The sequence below is a fragment of the Sinohyriopsis cumingii genome, chromosome 1 (assembly GCF_028554795.1).
Source record: "Sinohyriopsis cumingii isolate HCF-2022 chromosome 1, ASM2855479v2, whole genome shotgun sequence".
Classification (NCBI taxonomy): Eukaryota; Metazoa; Mollusca; class Bivalvia; order Unionida; family Unionidae; genus Sinohyriopsis; species Sinohyriopsis cumingii.
The window spans coordinates 48141610-48158309 of NC_142961.1; positions in this window are offsets into that span (position 1 = coordinate 48141610).

A 16700-nucleotide genomic window follows, 5' to 3' on the forward strand; every position below is an offset into this window, starting at 1 on the left:
TACAACGCGATAGTGCCATTGGCGACATTAGGATGTCGTATTAAAACGTCATTCAGCGACACATTACTGGATTTCAATTTACCCTGGCGGTCTTGAAACACAACTATTTCGCCCGGGTCAACACTTGTTAGATTCAACATATCAGCGATTTCATCCTCAATTAGTTTTTTTATGTCATCGGTGGCGGGCGTTTCCGTGGGTTTTTTCAGCGCCGAAACCGGTCGTCCCCAAATATCAATCATTATTATTGTAAATGTTATTCTCTAAAATCCGTTGAGCTTCTACGACCCCACTAGTGTATTCGTTTACAACCACATGAGGTGGTTTCCGCGATGATGAAATCGCCGCGAGCACGTTCAATACCTCGCGGCCACATATCGGTGGGTCACTTAATCGCTGTGTTGGCAGCGTGGAATAAAAAACCCGGGCTGAACACGCCCGGATATACCGCATGAACTCTTTCGGCGGAGCTAACCCGTATGAATCAAAATAGACGATCGCACGCGGATCAATCGCGTACGCAACCCAATGAGTTCCCGCTCCAGAGGACCCATCGAGGTTAATTATGCCTGTTTCAATATTCCTTGGTGCCGCCGGTAATTGATCCCTCATAAAAACACCTCTGAAGTTTTTTTATCGCTAACGCATTTGCGGCGTCTATTAAATCAAAATTAGACATTGGAGTCATTAAACGGTTCCCGGTAGTCTTAGACCCTTTCCCGAGTACCATGAATACGGGGTTCCCGGTAGTCTTAGACCCTTTCCGGCCACGGGTCGTTTTTTTTTGTAGCCTTTCCCGGTTGCCTTCTTTAATGCCATTCCCGCCGCGGTACCAACGGCTCCTAACGCCGCCGCCTTAGCCACTGCTGGGGCCGCCGCGGAAATCAACGCTGGAATCGCAGCTAACAGCGGAAATATCCCACCGGTCTTTTCCATGTTTTTAATCGCTGCGGCTGAAAAATCTATTTGAACACCCTTTTTATTCTTCATCGCATTATTGAAATGTTTTATTTGACGCGCCGTCAACGATATCTTATGATTACCACCTGCCATCTGTGACGGCTTCAGCGTTATTGTGGTTCCACATTGTTTAGCCGACTTTGATCGTAATTTCTTGACTTGACCATCAGTCAACTCTACACTGACGACACTATACGACATTTTATTGTAAACGCGTTTGTGTTTTCAATTACATGTTTTCCACTGGCGCATCAACGATTCTCATTCGTCCACCAACGCCTTCTATCAGCATTGATTTATCGCTGAGAATGACAGCAACCGCTCTATAATTGGCACCAGCCGGGGCTATACGAGCTCGGAAGTGTATATCAACGACGGATTGTCTCGTTAAATCAAGATGTTCCAGCGAAAAATAATAAATCGGATACAGGTTTTTAAAATCAAGTTGTGATATTTGCAAACCAGTGTCGACGTTTTGATCACGGCCCATATATGACAGCAATCGATGATACACACGTGCGATATGGTTGTCGCCGTAATTAAGCTGTATATCCTCGGATGGTTCCTGTTGTCCGTTTATTCTCAGCGAAACCTCCATGACTCCTAATCGATCAAATATCATATGGCTGCGTTCTTGACTGCCCAATCGTTCCCTATTCTGTAGCGCTATGAATATATGACGCGGGGCTGAAACACCCTGTTTTGATGCCAAGTGCCATGTAAACGTATCGGCGACGTTATCCTCTTTAGCATCAGTTGTTACCGCTAGCCAACTCAACAACGATTTCCCCCCCTGTTCCATAAATGCTAACAATCGTGCTTCCGTGGTAACTGATGGAGTCAGCACCGGCATCCACAATGCCATTTTAGTTAAAACGACTTTACCGGCAGCGACGCCAGCAGCACGCCATATTGCATTGTTATCATCGCCCCTTCGCGTCAGCGCGATTGTATGCTTAGCCCCATAGATAACCTTCCTGACATTTCTGCAGAATCCAAATATGTGATGGAGTGGAATCGCGCATGAAAACTTTCGGCGTGGTCCTTGCAACATTCCTACTCGTGTTGCAAACCCTAGATTAAAATTATCGTTAGTACTTTTTATGATATTGAACTCAGCGTCCGGTCTTACCCTGCGGTCTGGATTGGCTGATTCAGCTTGTGGGTTAGTTGCGGTATCTCTTTCCACCAGCACGTTGATGTACTGAAGATGATCAGCGTTATTAGTGGTGTCCTTTGCGAACATTATAGATGGGCCCGCCGATCTTGTATAATCATCCGAGTATCTCGCCAACCCAATTATCGTCGTTGCAACATCAACCTCGCGTTCTATTGATTCAATTTCTCGCCCGTCAATAAGATATCTGGCGCTCTCAAATAACGCCATGATACCGTTGTTGACGAAGCCAACTCGAACACGATGGTCATCTGCGTATGGTGCATTATCGGCGGCATTTGTCACGAGTTCTCCCTCAATTTCGATAAACGCTTCACACGGCAGAAAGTATTTACTGGTATCTTGGACTTGAAGTTCAATTCGCGATCGTAGGTCAGGTTGCGCTGCATAATAAGAATAAAATTGATAATCACGGACAGAATCATCCCTGCGCACTGGGGCGTCCATATCAAACGCGGGGTCAGCGGTTCGCGCAAACATTTTATTATTATTCATGTCGGTGTTTTCAATTGAAATCCATCAACGTCGTTTTCGTCGTAGACCACTCCCAGCTATCGCGTTCATGAGCGCGTTGGTTGCCGCATCGGCTGATGGCGAAGTCGCCAACGACGGAGTCGTCGCCGCCAACGACTCTAATTTTTCTTCCACGGCGTTATTTATTACTTTACTGACATTTGCAGGCATCACTGTCGTTGATGGCATTACCGGTGGTTTCTGTTTTCTTTTTGAGAATCTCTTAGATTTCACCAATGACATTAGTTTGTCCCGCGCGGCTGAAAGCGTCTTTCCGGCAACATCTCCAATAGCGCTGATTCCCTTATCACGAATAACATCAATAGCCTTCATTCCTAATTGTTTGGCTAACGGCGCTACTTTTGGAGCCATTCTTGTAAATAACCCCGCAATGGTGCTACCGAGACCATCTCCATAGTACGCGCGGTAAACAGGCAATCGCGAGTTTACCACGTAGACGAGTACTGGTTTATCATGGTTGTAGTGTATGATCATCCTTATTAAAAACACCAGTTTTCCAATTAGTGATTGTGATCACCAGTGATTGTGATCACCAGTGATTGATTACCCCCCCCCACCGCCGTGTGGAAAACCGGAATAAATTTTATCAAAATTTCCTTGGGTTTTTGCCCTCGATAAAAATCTGGTTTTTTTCTGGTTTTTTCTTGATTTCTAGTCATTTTTGGTCGTTTTTTGTTGCCTATAGTCGTTTTTTTCTCGATTTTTCAGAAAAACATCGATTTTCTCTAAATGATTTCCTTGGGTTTCTGCCCTCAAAAAATGGCCAAAAACAGTCAAAAAATGGCCAAAAACAGTCAAAAAACGACCAAAAATGACTAAAAACGGTCAAAAACAGTCAAAAAACGGTTAAAAATTAACAAAAACGATAATTTTATAATTTTATAATTTTATAATTTTTTTAATCATCCACGAGTTCGTCTATGAGCGTTCGATATGCATTAATGTCCATAATACCGCCTGCAAATAACCGCTTGCAAATATCAGCGGCCTCATTGATTATTTCCGTAGAGTTATTTCCGGCTCGTTTTCCTCCGATTAGTACTTCCAGCCGTGATATATCACTGAGAACACTATTAGGGCAGGTAACGCCGTAGGATTCTTTACCAACAGGGTATCCTTTTCCTTTTTTTTGGTGTTATACTCTTAACTTCCTTGTGGAATGTGTCGTAATCGGATTTACTACGATGTGGTAATGCATCTTTATGTTTACTTGCTAAATACACTATTCTTGCCCAGTCCTTTAACGACTTTATATTTTTCTCGTAACCGCTATTGATATGCTTCTTATCTCGTATGCTCTTAGCAAAATTGTTGGCAGCAAAATTAATTAATTCTTCCCTGTTGCTGAAGCCTCTAATTTGATCTATTGTGCTCTTTTTGAGTACAATACGGGGTATATTCCCTTCTTTTTCTTCCGGTATTTCTTCTTCTGGTGTTTCTTCGGGTATTTCTTCTTCTGGTTCTTTCGCAGTAGCGCCTAGTTCTTCCTCGTCGGCCATTGTAACATAGGGTTCTTGTGGTTCGGTTATAGCGAGTGGTGGTGGCCTCCGTGTTGTAGCAGCCGCTATTTTTGCAGGGAGTGTTTCTAAAGACCTTTTTGTTTGTTTTGTCTCTGCCGCTATCTTTTCAAGCGCACCAAGAACGGGTACAGTTACCGCCGTAACATCCTTAGTCGCTTTAGTTACCGGGGCAAATAACTGTTCACTTCCAACAGCAAAATCAGTTTGCATTTGTTGTCGCGTTTGAAGTTTCTCTCTCACTCTATCTCGTAACGGTATAAACTTTATAAGCGCTGCTAGCCGCTCTCTGGCTAGCCGAGTAGTAAGTGATTCACCTACCATTATTGTAAATTGATCCGCAATTTCAAATAAAATTTTCCGCCGGGTCTTTCCATGGTGGCAGAAATATATCGTGTCATTGTGTACATCACATATATATAATGTTACATTTGTATGCCGACTTCGTCACGCGACGTGGGCACAGGTAACTTCAAGCTGAGGCTCCCCATAGGGGTTTCGTCTATGATCCTCCTAATGTTTTTAATCTTACTAGAGATCTCGCGGCGTTTTTCATAAAGCTGCCCGAGTTTTTTCGTATTGTTTCAACGGCAGTGAATAACCCAATGAATACGCTTACATCATTGCCATACAGGTTCTCATTAATTGTATGTTGTAATCGTTTTATAAAAGAATACTCGCGGGCTAGCGTAAAACGTCCTCGCTTCGATTGTTCGTTTATAGCCTCATAATCGGATAGTATTTCCTCGCTGTTGAGCCTATCAGATAATACAATTCCTTGATTTTTTAATTTTGAAATCTCAGTTAATATATTATTGATGTCTTGGGGATCCATATTCTTATAAACATCTTATTTCTAATATCAAAAATTTTAATAAAATTTAAGTTAAAATTTAATAAAATTTAAGTTTAATAAAATTATTGGGGGTCATTTTTGACCCCGTTTTTTGTATGGACAGTACAATGCCGTAAATCTCCACTCGAGTGTTGTGGCAGATTGCAGGCATACATGGACAGTACAATGCCGTAAATCTCCACTCGAGTGTTGTGGCAGATTGCAGGCATACATGGACAGTACAATGCCGTAAATCTCCACTCGAGTGTTGTGGCAGATTACAGGCATACATGGACAGTACAAACAATGACGGGGGCGTGGTTTGCACTCAACCGAACCAAAACGCAACCCATGAAAATCAATCATGGTTGCGTAGTTGGAAAAAACCAACCGCGCACACTATGAATGATAGTGTGGGCTGCGTTTTGGTTCGTTTTGAACTTCAACGAAGGGGGCTTTATCCCCTCCCCCCCAATTATATAGAAAAAAAAAACATCTGACCGTTTCCCGCCAGGCAATTGCCCGCTGCGAGGCGCGAACCCGTAAATTGTTGACTCGAGTTTCATAGTCAAACATGTTTGCATTGGACTACGGACCGCACCTAACAAATAACGAGTTTTTAAAAAATATAAGCACGTAATGCGTTCCAGGTGAACGCGCATAGGTAACTTATTTACATTGAAACAGACGACTATTTGCAAATCACGTGACAGCATAACTCTATCATGGTGACTTCGTCATACCCTCACGAGTTATCCCCCTTCAGATATGAAAATCGAATTCTATGTCCGTTTTTACTTGAGAAAGCTGTTTGATATACTCGTTCTGCAACAAATCGTACTGAGGCGCTACAAATGTCAAAATATTTTCCTGCCTCATTCATGGACTGAAATATTTTTTCCTCGTGCGTTGACGTATCAAATGATTTGACGCCCCTTGCTGCTTTTGAGTACTTACCAGTCTGGCCTTTTTTAATATTTTCACTCTGAGAGATAGCTTGCAGATTACACAGTCTGTTATTTTGATAATTAGAATCAATGTGATCAATAACGAGACTATCTTTGATCAATCCGTGGAAACATTCATAGATGATTCTGTGACAGAGATATTTTTTCCCTCCAGCAGTAAACATTAAATACCCGTGATTGTTTTTCCATCCAACCGGCTTCTTCAGTCTGCGGTTTCTAACAATACCGTCGCGAGATGCCTCGTAATTGACGAGCAGGGGATGCGGCTGAAATTCTTGGTCCATTTATATAATAATACTACTTGTCTAATTTATTATTTGGTTTAATTATAAATCTTTCAACATAGTCTTGGGGGGTTTTGATGACGGAGTCAGCGGTGGGATCAATGACGGCGTTTTTAATTCGTTTGTCATAATAGCGTTTTAGTTCCCTGTATCGCTTTCCGCCACAATTAATACACAACTGCGATTTTCCTCTTACACCAACGTGGCAAACCAAGCACGGGAGGGGGCCAAGAGAACCATTACGAACGCTTTGTAAATGATACCCGCAGAATTCACCTCTACATGATTTATTGCACGGGGTTATCGACCCAATCATCAACCATTTGCATTTGTTCATTATACTATATTCTTTTATTTAAATACTTGTTTTAATTATATGGATGAGTTTGAGAGATTAGCAGTAATTAAACCCTGGAAAAATATTAAGTTCAATCTCGATAGAGTCCTCAAGGACACACCAAAAGCGTTAATAAACGATAAAACCCTGTTGAGTAAAATACGCGATTGTATCAATGAATTCAAACGTGATGGTGCATCTCATAGTTGGTCAACATTTCGAATTGATGGTGTTGTTGATGCTACCATGAACGACAACCGCGCAGCAACGATAATATCACAACTTGACGGTAAAAGGTATTTCTTCAGAGTAAAATTCATTGTCCGGATGGAATCAGGCGATTGGATCATACGTGATAAATTTGAACCAGTTCTCAGCGACAAGAAAACAGTCACTGTCAGCCGCGACTCCAAGCCGGGGTTGTTAACCGGAATTGACAGACCATACTATGAACGAGCGTATCCTGAAACAGCAGTTGTTTATGGAATATACCCGTTAAATAAGAAACCTGATATCGGAAAACTGAAACCGATGAAACAGTCAACGGGGATAAATTGTGTAGCAGAACGAATAATAGAGCATTTTACAAATGCATGTCGAGGAAACAAATTGACTGATTTACGACGTAGCAAAATCAACCAGTGGGAACTAACCGTAAAAGAGCGTGGAGCAACCATCAGCGACATAGCGAGATTAGAAACATCGCTGAGATTTCCAATAACCGTTACAACGATAACCGGTGAAGTATTATACGAATCGAAGTATAAATCGAAGGGAGCCCCAATCAAAATTATTGATCATAACGAACACGCATGGACGCCCGCGATCACAATATTTCCACGGGATAGAACAGTAAAGTATATACCCGAAGAATTCCTGGGAGAACAATTCTCCAAGGATGGTTTTCTCGCGGAGAGGAAACTATTTGATGCTATTGCCTACTTGTGTAAAAACGACCCTGTATCAGTGTGGTTACTTCGCAGCGCTGAAAACGATGCGGATACCTTTGATCAGTTTGTAAGACCAAACGGCGAATTATATCGCACTGAAGCATTTCACAAAAGGATGAAAAAAACCGCCATGGAATTTGAAGAGCATGATGAACAACTGCTAACAAATTGTTTTACGATTCCATCGGTTGTAGCTCATGTTGCAGCAAGGAAAAATGCGTGGAGGCCAACGCGCAAGGAATTTCTGCCGGATGTACAATCCAGTTGTTTGGAATACTATCACGGTGGACTATGGAACACTGAATACAGCCGCGACGCTATGATCTCGGTTGATATGGTTGCCTGTTATCCAGCGAGTTTTCTCGGGTATGGATCCGCCGCTGAGTACTTTAGACGATTTGGACACCCCAGTCATGAAATGACTCGTGTTGCTATTAATGGACCTCTGCCTGATTTTGATTTAACCGGATTCGCTCGCATAGTATCATTTGAATTCGCGGCAGGACTCCATCGCTGTTGCTATATTTGGATCGGTAGACACATGGCTGAAAAGAAGTGGTTGCCAATAGCGCTGCTACGGTATATGATTGATTGTAGCATGCTAGTTTCGTTGATTGTCACTGACGCGATTATATCATACCGGGCGCAGACTGAAGTCTGGTTACCAGAACCGGAGCGTCTAGATAGCATAATTGACGAGTCCAGAAAACACGTTGATGCCGACGAGGAATATATCATCGAATGGTCCAGGAGGATATTCAACCAACGAAACCGCGAGGCAAAAGATCTCGGTAGAAGAATAATTGGTAAGTTCACACAAGGTGGAAAAAACCACGACTACAAACGATATTGCTCACGGCTGATTATAGATGACGCAGAATATGATTTCGTAATCAAGGACGCAGTGGCAAAAAATAGATACGTGAACTGCAAAACAGCTTTCTTGTCCAATGGAACAAGGTTGGGTACAGTTGTTACCTACAGCGATGGAGACAGCCCAGCATACCCGCATTTGAGGGCGTCTATGCTGGGTTATGCTTGCATAAATTTATTCTCGATGATAAATAAATTTCCCGACACCGCGGTTAGAGTAGCCGTTGATTCGTTTTATGTTGACGTAGCGTATAAGGAAAACGTAGCCGGGTTTACTAGTCCGGACGAGAGTTGGGGTACATGGAGAATTAAAAATGAAATACGACGCGATTATTCCCCGTCAGCAGATGTCACCGTTGAGAACAACTACTTACGCGGTGATAAATTGTCAGAATGGTCTAATGCACCATCGTGTTCTGATCCAATTTGTAGACACAAGACGGTTTATTTAAGCGGCTGTGGCGGGTCGGGAAAGACGACTCGGGCAATTGAATTATTTCGAACGCGGGCAAGTATAATCGTGCTTACACCGACCCATAGACTAGCGCGAGAGATAAAACAACGAAATGTTGACGCCGTTACTTATCACAGCTTTTTTCGATACAGCGGCGGTGAGTGGACTCCTGATCGAATGGGGGAAAAATTTATTCCTGAGGTTATCATCTGGGACGAAATATGTACTGTTTCGTTAGATACTTTACAAATGTTTCTTGATTGGTTGCTGCTCGCGAATACAGCGGTGATCATGTGTGGCGACCATGGTCAACCACCACCATTTGTCGGCGAGGGCCCACATGATTGGTTAAAGGGTTTTGTGGACTATTATGAAGAAACCGATACTGATTACCGAGCACTTGATGAACAACTGCGCGAGGTTAAAAAATTAATTAGATTACAGCCGGATAGAATTCAGTGTGAAATAATCCGCGAGGTGATTCCGGAAACGCCGTTAAATGAATTCTGGGAAACATGGAAACCAAACGATTTGATTGTAGCGAGTAGAAAGATAGTCAGAGACACACTTCAGCGGAGGTTGTTTACGTTTCATAAGGAAAAGTTTCCAACGCGCCCAGTGCCGTTATGTTATAGACCCGCGGATACACGGCGGCAGAACATTGAAGTTGAAATCCCGGCCCCGACAGCGTCAGGGACAAAAAAACAAATTCTCGTGCTGAATGATATCGTGCTCGTTGATATCAGCGTCGTCGAGGACGCGCTACGTGCTGATAAATCCCCGTGGACGCTAGGATACGCAACGACAATACATTCCTCGCAGGGACTAACCATCACGGACACAATTGTTTGGATGGTTGATAATCGCATCGAATGGTCGAATCTAGTCTATCTTGCAGTGTCCCGAGTACGGAGAATAAATCAGCTTCGAAGAATTGTTATTGACGAAGCCACCGACGAAGCCGGCGACAAAGTCACCATCGATGCAAGCGTCATTGATAGAAAACTCTCGGGTTACCGCCAACAGGATAAAAAAAAACAGCGGCGTTTTGATATTGATGCCGAATTAATAATTGCGTTACGACAACAACAGAATAATCACTGCGCGAGTTGTAATTGTATAATGAGTTGGCGTTATTCGGATAAAGACACTCGCCAATTTACCGTGGACAGGATCGATAACAGTCTCGGTCATGTCAAAAACAATGTGAGGTTGACTTGTCTTGAGTGCAATAGACGCAACGGCGCTAGTTAAGACCACGCGGGGGTAATTGAGTATCGTCAGGTATCACTTGTAGTTGCTCGCGTGTAAATCCGCGCTGAGGAGCAGTTGAATCCAGTCTGTAGATCGGTGGTCTACCAGTTGATCGTGTTATCGTTGATATGTTATGTGTGGTAACACTCCAAATAGGATCAGTAGCCCTTTTTTTACCGCCTTCAAGCTCTCCTGGTTCATATAGATATCTAACAGTGACATCGCCAAGAATCGGCTTGGAAACACTATCTATTTTTGATTTTCCGAGTATATACTCGTATTTAATCGCGTCGCTGGGCTTCATGTTGATTGCTCGGGTAATCTCGTTATTTAACGCTGCAATTACGCCTGGCAACCTTTTAACCCATTCACGAGATCGTTTTTCTTGGATGAATTCCTTCGCGTATTGATATCCAAATAACCGTTCAGCAAGAGTCCGATTGAATCGTTCAACAATTGCCTGATCACGATGTAGCGCAGTATGACCTCGTCGTATCGCGACGCTATGATGTTTCAGCGTTGATAAAACAGCGCCGCGAAATTCACTACCGGGATCAACTTGTAATAGATTTGGCCAGCGCAGAGGACCTCTTTGATAAATTCTTTCAAACGCAGCGGCTACTTCAGTTGCTGACTTTGTTTTTAACGGCTCCGCTTGTTTGTATCGACTCGCAACATCAACTACGGTTAGCGCGTATTTGTAACCATTGTCATGCGGCAAAAATAGTATATCAGCCTGATGAACTTCATTAGGTACGCTGACATCAAAGCGCGAGAAGTTGATTTGTTTAGGCGGTGGTAGATAAATTTGCCATATAGCCTGTTTGGATAACCAATTAGCCGCAGTGGCCTTTGTTACCTTTGCAGCGCTTGCAAGCTTACCAATTGCGGCCTTCCCCTTCCAGTATCCTCTCGGAGAATAATAGATGGATTCCATGTTGTTATTAATTAACAGCGCCCATCATTAATTTACCTTTCATAGCCGATTTTACCAACCATGAGGCCAATTTTTCTTTGACGGATTTATCAGGAATAGCATTTAACGCGTGAATTAATTTTACGTCAGCGATATGACGCTGTTGCAGATCGCTACTTTTGTAAGCAACATCATGAGCATGACACGCCTTATCGATAGCGTTTATTGGATACTCACCGGGTTTGGGCTGATTTTGATCATCGAGTCTGATATCTAATTGTGTTCCGGGGCCACAGTAGTTATATCCTGGGAGGTGTTTTTCTCCTGGATACTTTGCCCACGGTGTTCCGGGGAGTTTTGCCAATTTGGCTGCAATATCACCTCCTCGCTTTTTTTTAAAACATCCCCGGGTTTAATAGAAATAAATCTAAATTTCTTTGTACCGCATTGTGCACACTTACCAGTAAGGGCCGATCTGTTATTTCTTGTTGTAGCGGTTGTCATATCATTTGTGCCAGTACGTACTCTACACTTCACACAATATAGATCCATAATTTATGTATAGAGATATGAATATAATTGATTTTTCGGCGACTAAAACAAGAGAACCAGTTAAGCATGTTGCAGCGTTACCAAACTCGATCCGGATGATTATCATCGGACCATCTGGATCCGGCAAGACGCAATTGTTACTCAATTTAATAATGAGATGGATGAAGTGGGATAAGTTGTATTTGGTTGCTCCTAGCGTGGATGATCAACGATGCTACGAGGTGTTGAAAGATTTCAACGAGAATGCATCAGCGATCGCTAAAAAAAATGTTATTGAGTTTATTACAGATATCAATGATGCACCAGGTATTGATGATATTGATGGCGACGTTAACAATCTAGTCGTGTACGATGATGTTATGTTAGACAATCAAAAAAACCCAGCTAGGATATTTTCCAGAGGCAGGCATAAAAACACTGACGTGATATATGTCACTCAACGGTATACTCAGATTCCAAAAGTAATCAGAGACAACTGTAATATTCTTGCTGTATTCAACGGCGTTGATACACACACGCTACGAAATATTTGGCAGACATGGTGCGGCGGTGACATGGACTTCAATGTTTTTCGAAACTTTTTTAGTCATGCTCAGTCGACCCCACATGGATTCGTAACGATAAATTTACATGATCCTCGCACACGATATCGTATCGGACTTGACCAAATATTCGGTTAGTTGTAAATAATTTTCATTGTAAGCAGCAGGGGGGGCGATGACATCGACGCTGTCGTCGATGTGCTTACCGGACGCTGACGACGCTGGGGATCGACGCGCAGAAGGTGTTAATTAAACCAAATGACGTCACCATCGTGTAGGATGGACCGACGTCGTTTTTTTTTTACCAGCGCTGATTACACCGGATCCGCTGAGTGCAGAAGTAATAATTAAGCAAAATAACGATTGGACAAAATGTCCGATTCGCCCCCCCGCTGCTAGGGCATCTCAGCACAGAACACTATTCATATACTGATGATGAACTGATTAAGCTCAGAAAAATCAAGCAATTAATGCATTTACAACTAGATGCAACATCTTTTAAAGATTTTGATTTCAACAGGACTCTAACAGAGTGTAGCTGGAAGAAAGATAGATGGATATTGAAGTGTTAGGCATATAGTGAACTATGACCATTTCCTCCTCTCCATCCTCTTTGTTCTACTCCCCTTTTATTGTAATAACAAATGGGTAAAAAAAATGTTAGATAAAATCTTGACAACATCTCTGAAGTGAAAGCACTGGAGTTGAAGCTGGAGAAAAAAATACAGAAGCTAAAAGGGCAGTGGTTAACATCTGGGTTACAATGGCTTTCTTTTTAAATATCATTTCTCTGTCATATTACATTTATTTATTTCTGTATTGTTTTTGTATTTCTTTCTTGTATTTAAATTAGTAACTGAAACAGAACACATGATACTATGAGTGGTCAATGAAAACTGAAACTAATCATTGTAAAGTTATTGAATTTCAGCTCTCCTGATCTGGATGAACCCTAACACCTATTCAAGCAAACTGACAGACCTCCAATGCCTGCTCAGCCAACCATCATACACACCTGTTGATACTGTAATGATAAAGCTACATGCAATTAGCTTGTACTGCTCTGTATCACTTAATGAACAAAACCCTTTAAGTTGTAGGGGTTGAGGGTTTTGTACTGTAATGAAACATATTTCATAGTTTTAACATTTCTATTAATACTGGCATTGTAGATATTTATCTTTTCCCCGTGTCTTGTACAGATTGACAACTTTTACCAATGAAATCGACTGGTTTACTCCCATACTGGGTCAAGGCAGTTATATACAACTATTAAAGCCTACATACAAGATTTTCTTTTCAGAAACTCCCAATGTCTGATATTTTATATTTTATTGTCATTAAAAAAATTAAAATTCTTTGGACATGTCCAACAAATATGCATGTTTTGGAAATACAGTGTTTCTTAAGTTAGCAATAGTGTATGCAGTTTCTTAAGTTAGGACGAGGGAAGTAGCAAGAAATTGAGTGTTTAGATTTTTTAATGGAAATTATGCTGCATTGTACACATTTTTAGTTAAATTATGGATACATCTAGACAGGCTGGTGACTGGAGAGTACATATAGAGAGTGTGTGTGTGTGTGTGTGTGTGTGTGTATGCATGTATGTTGTAGGGTTTAACGCCATAGGCTATACATGGTGGCCAGTATTAATGGTGGAGGAAGAACCCGGAAAGAACCACCAACCCACGAGAAGCTAGTGGCAAGCTTTCTCACATATCCATGTTGGCTGAATCCGGGACTCGAGCCCACGCAGACAGAGGTGAGATGGCAGTGATCCGTAACCAAGAGCGCTTTAGACCACTCTGCCACTCAGGGCCCCTATGTATATGTACATTTTTAATGACACAAAGAAAGAGACCACTCTGGTGGGCTAGTGGTTAGAGCATTCACCTCTGATGCAGAAGGTTGTGGGTTTGATCCCCGTCCAAGTCATACCAAAGACTTATAAAAATGGTACAACAGCTGCCTCACTTGGTGTTCAGCATTAAGAGGTTAGTGATAGGACTGGTCGGCCTGGTGTCAGGATAAGGTGACTGGGTGGGATATGATGCTACATGTCAGCAGCATGATGCCCCAGTGCTAGACATCACTATAAACTGCCACATTGCAGACATCATAGCAATGACTGAAAAACTGTTAAAGCTATGTAAAAAAATCCGAATCACAGACACACATATAAGTTGACGAAATGATGATTGCCGCAGTGTGGGCATTGCTAAGGAAGTTTTACCTGTCTCACCAAGGGCAGTTTGGCTTGTAGAAGGTCCCAATCGGAAACAAATGTGAAAATGTCACATGTATGGATAGTGCATTTGGATTGAGCCATGCGATTTTTGTCTATAATGAAAAAGTGCTTGGATTTAGAGAATCCTGGGAACACATTAGGCTGTTAAGCAGAATTTGAACTTAGTAGATACCCTGTAAATGGACTGTGATTTGTGAAATTTATTCCCTGTGTGTAAAAAATTCCTCTGGTTGGGCTTATGAGTAGTTCAGAAAACTTTTGTTGTGGGTCGATATAAAAACATATCGTGCTCTCATTCCCTTAACCAGAACCCTGTGTAGAAAATGCTTTGAATGAAATTACAAAAATGGAATTCCCTAGTTTGCATAGCTGCCAACCCCTCAGTACAAAAATACTGACTGCTTTTGACAAAAATACTCATTTTCAGGAACAAATACTGATTTTTAAAATTGTAATGCATATATAACTATTTACAACATATACAACCCTCAGTAAAGTAGGACAGTGCCTTACATAATTATTTAATGTCAAAGATGCATGTGCTGCACACAATGTACCTTCTGGATGGGCACCATGTTCCATTCAGGTGCCCTTTCAGAAGGTGTTATGACAGCGATAACTGTTTGTGAATCCAATATGGCAGATAAAGACAAGCACGGTAGCCTCGATTTCGAATATAGCAATCATATTGTAAACCGTATTCCTATATACATGCAATACATTTCTATCAGAACTGAGTGCAAGTTTGAAACTGAAAATTTGAAGGACTCTTTTTACGTTTTTTAAATTAACAAACTTATTTTTGCACACATAAAAACGTACACCTATATTCAAGTCCAAAATACAGGACAAATACAAAAAAAAAAAAACACTTGGCAGATACGAGTTTGTTTGTTAAACTATACGGAAAGCTGTAATGACGATTATGATGAAATATTTTTAAGACGCATGCAAAGATGCCAATGAAAAGAAAATCACAAATCACCTGGCATGAGTAATGTCATGCACTAGTGTTTAGATTTGAAATACTCTGACAAAGCTATTGCAATTAGATGGAAGCACATGTGCGGTGCCATGGATGAGGCCCAAAAGAATAAATTTATATATTAAAGTATATTAGTAATGAACCAGACCCACCACAGATAATTGAAAGTGACAGAAGGGATGTCAGAGCCATAGATTCCTGTTGGTATGACAACCACTGAAAATTCTGCTCTTTCTGGAGAAAATTACTAAAGTGTGAAAAATGTCAATTTTGACCATGAAACATTAAAAACAACACTTCCCAACAAATCTGTGGATTTTTTTTGGTCTACAATTGATGTGACAAAAGTTTTATCATCTTTCAATAACTAAAAAGGATCAATTAAGCAAAATATTCTCTTGATTTAAAGGTTTATTGTTATCAACAACCATAAGAGGGGCCCCAAGTGGTCTAAAGCACTCACCGTTACAGATCACTGCCATCTCCCCTCTGTCTGTGTGGGTTCCAGTCTCTGGCTCGGCCAATGTGGGAATGTGAGAAAGCTTGCCAGTAGCTTCTTGTGGGTTGGTGGTTCTTTCCAAGGTTTTCCCAGGTTCTTCCTCCACCGTTAATACTGGCCGTCATCTATAGCCTATCTTGTGCTGAAAAATGGTGCTAAACCATATAACAACAACAACAATAACCGTAAGATGGGAAGGCACACAAAATTGTTAGCAGCTTATTCCACCCATTAGATTTCAAAACAGATGTTAGTAAAAAGGAAAAAAATCCTCTTGTGAGCTTAAGAACAGTTCAACAAAACTTTTGTGGCTTTATGTGAAGAAAAAAAATCTTGTTGTCTTCTTGTTCTTGTTGTCCAAATAGAACACATGAAAAATGCATATGAAATTTACAAAAATGGAATTCCCTAGTTTGGTTGCTGAACTAGACTGAAGCTGGAATGATGATTATGATGAAATGTTATCTTGACGATACTGGCAAAGATGCAAATGGAAGGAAAATCACAAATCACCTAGCATGAGTAATGTTGTGTCCTAGTGTGTACTCATGTTTAAATTTGAAATTCTCTGACAAAGCTATTACAATTTGATGCAACCACATGAGTGGAGCCATGGATGAGTACCAAGAGAACAATTTTATATATTAGTAATGAACTAGATCCACCATGAATATCAAAAACAATAAAAAGGTTTTGAGACCCATAGATTCCTGTTTGGTAAGACAACCACTGAAAATTCCTCTTTTTGGAGAAAATTACTACAGTACTCTCATGTGAAAAATGTTGACTTTGACAATGAAACATTAAAAATAAAA